The sequence below is a fragment of the Echinops telfairi genome, unplaced genomic scaffold (genome assembly GCF_000313985.2).
Source record: "Echinops telfairi isolate 266 unplaced genomic scaffold, ASM31398v2 ScPeMD7_7468;HRSCAF=8506_0, whole genome shotgun sequence".
Classification (NCBI taxonomy): Eukaryota; Metazoa; Chordata; class Mammalia; order Afrosoricida; family Tenrecidae; genus Echinops; species Echinops telfairi.
This window is the reverse complement of record NW_022111369.1, coordinates 6,151,893-6,158,932: the sequence shown is the minus strand read 5'-3', so window position 1 is coordinate 6,158,932 and position 7,040 is coordinate 6,151,893.

Sequence of the window (7,040 nt, the reverse complement as noted above, 5' to 3'; positions counted from 1 at the left end):
ATAACACTGCATCATATTTTTGTATGATTATAACTTCTTTTTTTAGTCGAATGATTATTCCTTGAGAGAGGAATTGCCATGAGTGAGATGCCTGAGAATATTTTTATAGTCCCGAAATGTGTTGCTAAATTGCTTGCTAAAAGGGTTCCTGTTGGTGTTTTGGTATCAGGAACAGGCATGGGGAAATGTGTGCTCATTTAGCTTTTAAAGGTCAGATTTATTTTAATACAAGAGCAACGTGTATGCTATATTAAGCTAACTACTTAACTACTGTCCATATCCAAAACATATCTTTTCTCAACATTTAGAATAAGAATATCATGTAGGAATCCTAACATATTGGCCATGTTGTGAGTGGGTCAGGCCATCATTAACCTTAGTTCTGTGCATTTTGATTCATAACTGTAAACTCGATATCCTCTTCTGGAACTTATACTAGGGATAAGCCTATATCTAAGTCTTAGGTATGACAATTCCAGTTTTTCTACCTGCCACAGCAAGGTGCAGCAAGGAGCTGTGGGAGTCATTTACTCTTGTAAATATCCAAACCCACTGCCATTGAGTCAATGTTGACTCAGTAACTCTATAGGACAGGGTAGAACTGTCCTGGTGAGTTTCTGAGACTGTAACTCTTTACAGGAGTAGAAAGTCGCATCTTTTTGCCTCAGTGCTACTGGTGATTTCAAACTGCTGACTTTTGCAGATGGGAGCCCAACAGGTACAGCCAGTCCCTAAATTACAAAGGTCTGACTTACTGACCACTCTACTGGCCCTTTAAAGTTATGTAAATTTGCCCCCACTTTGAAACAATTGAACCAACAAATTCTTCATCACAAGCACCTTTATTTGCTGAACATGCAGTTTTTAAATCATTGAAAACTTGTTGAGTCTTTCTTGTCCTAAAACAAAGCCAAACATATTCCAGATGCACGTGTTCTGACTGACCTATAAACTCTTAAAGACACAAGAAGGATCGTCTTTACACCCCAGAGACTACTTATAGACATTCGGACCCTCTTTTTTCACCACTCACCTACTGCTTTTGAGAATAATTCCCAAATTCCCTGGAAACAATAGACCTTTCCTTTCAATAAATAAGGTGGTCAGGTTATGATACATAGCTTTTAGAGTTCTAGATATAGGAGAAATCATCTGTATAATACTAGAGTTGCATAATCATTATTTTTGTTTTTTCAGATAACATTTTATGAAAGGGCTAGGGGGAGCATGTGAACAAACCTAGAGAAACTCAATGAGAGAATAGAGCCTTCTCCTGACATAGATTTAAGTCAGGTAAGCTATCACAGGATAGGAGGCCTAAGACCTTTTCAGTTGCACCAGGAAGTACTTAGTCACAGCCAAAGTGACTAAATCCCTTCCTCCGTTCTTTCCGCAATATACTTAATGCCTTTGTGTAGACTTTAGAATAACATCATTTATTGGTTACTCCATGACCAAGACATGCCACTCATATTTATTCTTGGGGCTATTTTCTTATACTCCCATTTGATATCTATTTCACATATCAATCCAAACTTCCTTGACTATCAGGATATCCATTTATTTAATTTAGTGGCTCATTCTCTTTCTTTTTATAGAAGGCACATCTTTATGGATCACTGAAGAAGACTACTGCATTCTCAAATGACACAAACGATGCCATTCACCAGCAGCTGGAGATATCTCATAGGCTGCCATTTGAACTGGAGAGGAGATGCCGAAGAAGTTGGCAGAGAACAGATGAGCAGCTGGATGAATGGGATAACCCACATTTTCTGGTTGGTGTTCTGGTCTCAGCAGCAGGCATGATCATTTGATCATTATTTATTGATTTTACTCTAAGAAGGAAAATGAAAACATTTTTAAAATTTAATTTTTGGGTGATAATACACAGAGCAAAAGATATACCATTTCAACACTTTTACATGCGCACTTCAGTGTCATTGCTTATATTTCTATTGTGCAACCAACCTCTCTATCTTTTTCAAAATTACTGTTTGACCATGAACATAGACTTACTGCCCCCTAAGAGCCTCATCTAACCTTTTGAGTTGCTTGTGGTAATTTCATCTCACATAGATAATTCTATAAAAGAACACCATATTTAAAACAGACTTGTTTTACCAATTAAGCTAAATTATTGTTTGATTAAAAGATGACTTTGGGGGTTGTCTTGATTTGAGTTCGATAGAGAGGCAAAATCAGTGATGGTTATATGTATATATGTGTAGATAATTTTATATAAAAAAATAAGGCTCACATAGTTGTAGAAGGAAGCAACTCCATGCCCATGCAGATTCCAAGTCTGGGGGTCAGTTGTTAAGCTGGAGACATCTCTTGACTGTCAGAGCTGTAGGGGCTGATGATCCCAAGACTAGCAGGAAGATCACAGGCTGGTGACAATAGAGGCAGATGAACCCAAGCTCAGCAGATCAGGCTAAAGGCTGCAGAGGTGAATGAATCCTAGGTTGGCAGGCCACTGATGACTCCCAGGATAGGCAGGCAGTATGGTAACCCATTGACTCAAGTTCAAGGAACAGGAGGTTGATGAGCCAGATGCAAGATTCTGACCCAGCATAAAGCAAAAAAAAATTTCTACAGCACCAACTTCGTTTGGAAGCAGGTCACACCACTCAGGAAGCTTCTTCTAAATTACATCAGAGCTATGACCTATGCGAGGTGTTGAATTCTACCCTAACCTTTTTATAACCAGTGGGCTGCATATAGCAGATCCTATTTGGAGCTTATTACATGGTGTTCGATCAGATCATGGGGAGTTACTATGTCTTAACTACAAAACCACTGAGAATCCTGCCCTGCCAAGTTGACACTCAATCTGTTACAAGGATAGTTTGGGGTTAAGGTTTAAAATGGAAAGATCATCTCAGGGCAGTATTTTTAGGATTTAAAAAAATCATTTTATTGGGGGCTCATACAACTCTTGTCACAATCCATACATACATAAATTGTGTAAAGCACATTTGTACATTCGTTGTCCTCATCATTCTCCAAACATTTGCTCTCCAGCCTTCATGACTCCAGAAAATCTGAATTCATTTTAGTAGAATCTGACATTCTGTTCTGCATGTGATCAGGGCTTTTCTATAGATACTTTGATCAAAATGCTCAGTAATGGTATCCAGTCATCATCTAATTCTTCTAGGATCACCGCAGAGGAGGCAGTTGTTCACGGAGGCAACCAAATACGCATTCCATTTCTCCTCTCCTTTCCCGACAGTCTCCTCTGCTGCTCTAGGAGAATAGAGGACAATTTTGCATTGAACGAGTGCTTGCTAGCTTAAAAAATTCCAGGCACTTGCAACAAACTAGGAATTGAAGAGACCCATTGAGAAACAATAAGGAGCCCTGGTGGCACAGTGGTTATGTGTTGGCTGCTAACCATAAGGTCCGCAGTTCAGAACCACCTGCCCATCCATGGGAGAAAAAGGGGGCTTTCTATTCCTGTAAGGGAACTCACAGGGAAAGTTCTACCCTACCTTATGAGTCAGCACCGCCTTGATGGCAGGGAGTGATTGAGAAATAACATTGAGTCTGTTGACTGAGATGCCCGTGAAGTCATGATCCTAAATCATTAAACCAAGACCACAGATCCCACGAGGTGTGTGGTTGTACATAAGTAAAATCAGCAGCTGTCATTTGATCATTATTAATGAACATAGTGATTTAACCACACGCTCTGGAGTCAGACAGGCTGGGCTTTGTATTTCATTCCCATCATTTGATAGCTGTGAGGCTTTAAAAAGGTCCGTACGTTCTCCAACCTCAAATGACTTTCTGTCAAATTCCGTGAATGTCTTCTTTTCACCGGGCTGGTGTTGGTCCAGACTGATAGTAAACAAAGGTGACTGCTCTTAGGAAGAAACAAAACAAAACAGATAGACGTTTTACCACACCACTTGGTCTTTGATATTGTGTGGACATATTTGGACTCACTAAAATAAAACATAATGAAACACTGAAGTAAGTGCATAAGCCTTGAAAACCTATGGAGCAGTTTTGTTCTGCCTATATGAGATGGACACACGTCAACATCGAGCAGATGTCTACTAGCAACAATAGTTATGTCTTGTTAAATTGTAGTTTTTTCTTCATACCTACCTGCTATGCCCATCCTGACTTATTTCCCTTTATATAAGTACATTGTCAGGGAGCTGCGAATAATTCAATTCAGACTCAGAAGAACATGTACAGCATATCACTGCTGACATTAGACAACCCTTACGTGAAAGCAAAGAATACCAGAAAGATGTTTATTTGAATTTTCTTGACCATGCAAAAGAATTCAACTGTGTGGATGATAACAAATTATGGATAACATTGCAAAGACTGGAAATTCCACAACACTTACCTGTACTCTTGTAGAACCTGTATATAGACCAAGAGGCAGTTGTCTGAATGGAATAAACAGGTATTGAATGGTTTAAAATCAGGGAAGGTGTGTGTCAGGGTGTATCCTCTCACCAGACTTATTTATACTAATTATTTGTATGAGGAGCAAACACTTTGAAAAGAAGATGGATCCAGGATTGAGGAAGGCTTTATTAATAACCTGTGATACACAGATGATACAGATGCATAGTGAAATTGAGGAGGGTTTGAAGCACTTGCTGATGAAGATCAGAGACTACAGCCTTCAGTATGGATTGCAACTTAATTTAGAGAGGACAAAAGCCTCACAATTGTACCCATAGATAATATCATGCTAAACAGACACAAGATTGAAGTTGTCAAGGATTTCATTTTAGTTGGATCCACAATCAATTCTCATGGAATCAGCTGTCAAGAAATCAAATGACATATTGCATTGTGAAAATCTGATACAAAAGACCTTTTTTGTAAAGCGTTGAAGAGTAACTATGTCATTTTGAGGACTAAGGTGCACCTGGCCCAAGCCAAGTTATTTTCAGGCATCTAACAGGCATATGAAAACTGGACAATGAATAAGGAAAAGGGGAGAAGAATAGATGGATTTGAACTATGGTTTTGGCAAAGAATATTTAAAATAACATAGACTATCAGAAGAACAAGCAGATCTGTCTTGGAGCAAATGCCAGAATGCTTCTTAGAACGAAGCATGAGAAGACTCTCTCATGTATTTGGACATGTTATCAGGAGGGACCAGTCTTTGGAGATGGATAGCATGTTTGGTGTGGTAATGACATAATTTCATGTCAACGTGATAAACAGGTCATAGGGGTGGAGTCTAGCCTGTCAATCAGGTCACAGCCTCATTGATGCCTCCTTGTGGGCATGGCCTTCTCATGAGGATTCTGGGAGTTTTCCTCTCTTCCTCCCTGGAGGAGAGGCACTCTCAGTCTCTTTCACCTTCCTGTTGACAAGCCACATGGAGGCACTCTGATGGCGGCCAGAAGCCTAGAGCTGTGTCCACTGCCATTGGATCTACAGAACTTTCCACGCCCCAGCCAGTGATCTTTCTGCATCCGGCATCATTGCATGTGCTGTGTGAGCCTGAAGAGGAATTCACGGGTAGTATCAGACTTATGGGCTTATATCGAATTTATGGACTTGATCTGGACTGGGCTGGGGTGTTTTATTGATGCATGATTACTTCTTGATATAAAGTTCTCTTACACAGATGAGTGTCTCTTATAGGAGGCACTCCTATGTTCAATTCTTATAGGAGCTTTTCTGCTATACTTGATATTTGTTGGTAGAGGTAGCCTACGAAAGAACCTGTTTGCGTACTTCAGCAAATGATTGTTAAATGCTAATAGTAATTCCTACCCAAATGCACTATCCTGCCATTCCTGGTTCCCATAATCATATCCATTTGTATGGGAGACCTCACAAACTGTCATGATGCCCCAACCTCCTTATTCCAATCGGAGATACCAACAGGGGAGAGAGAACTGACTTCAGACTCTGCATCATTGTGTTGAAGTACAAATTCCTACACCTGTCGATGCAATCTCATTTGGGTATAAGAGGGTTGTGTGTATGTGTGTGTGTGTCCAATCAATGAAACTATATCAGTGTAGGTATGTCTTAAATCTTACCAATCTTAAGACATAAATAGGACAGATTAGACCCAGAATCAAGGAAGTGCAGGCAGGGAAGACAGACATTATGCCACATTAAGATTGTCCTGATCTGACAGCAGGTTTCCTCCACACCAAATGGTGTCGTTTCCCGCTCCCCCACCCCAATCCCCGTGCAGGATTCTAATAACATAGCGGCTATTTTCTTGGTCTACATCCTACATGCTCCACATCCTACTCTCAGCATGGCTCTTTTCTTTTCCATGTCCACCTGAGGCTTCCTAATGAGCTCGCAAAGTCCACTGCTGTTCTTTCTTATCTCCAGATGCCCCAGAATACTTGGTGAGTGGCCATTCATTAGCACATACGCTCTTTTGGGGGCTATGACCAATCTCCATAAGCTCTTGAAGTGACATGATTTCTCTTTCTTTGTATCCCATACAGCATCCTATCACATAAAACCAGCTGCCATGAGTTGGCTCTAATTCATTATAGCCCCATATTTTGCACTACCCAGCTATGGCGATCACATATAGCTGCTTAATTAACTGATGAATTGGCTAATTTTGACTTCATCTCAAAGAGCGAAACACATCTGTCAGTTCAAACTCATAAAACTACAATGAGCTTTGGATCAAACGTAAAATAAGAAAGACATTAATCTGCCCAGGTGTCTTTGTTTCTAGTGCTACTGTAACAGAGATATCACAGACACAAGGCTGTAATGAGTACAAATAAGGACCAGATTCAGGCCACTGGCTCCAGGGGGAGACATTCTCTGTCTGTCAGCTCTGAAGGAAGCCCCTTGTCTCTTCAGCTTCTCTACCATGGCCATTTCCAGGTGGCTGGATAGCCGTCTTCCCCCATCTGTGCTTCTTTGCTTCTGGGTCTAATACACTCTTTAGATCTCAAAAGTGGTGAGGTTTAAGACATCACACATTGGCCTCATTAATACATCAACAAGAAACACCCAGAAACATATTTGGTGGTGGCGTGTGTGTGTGTGTGTGTGTGTGTGTG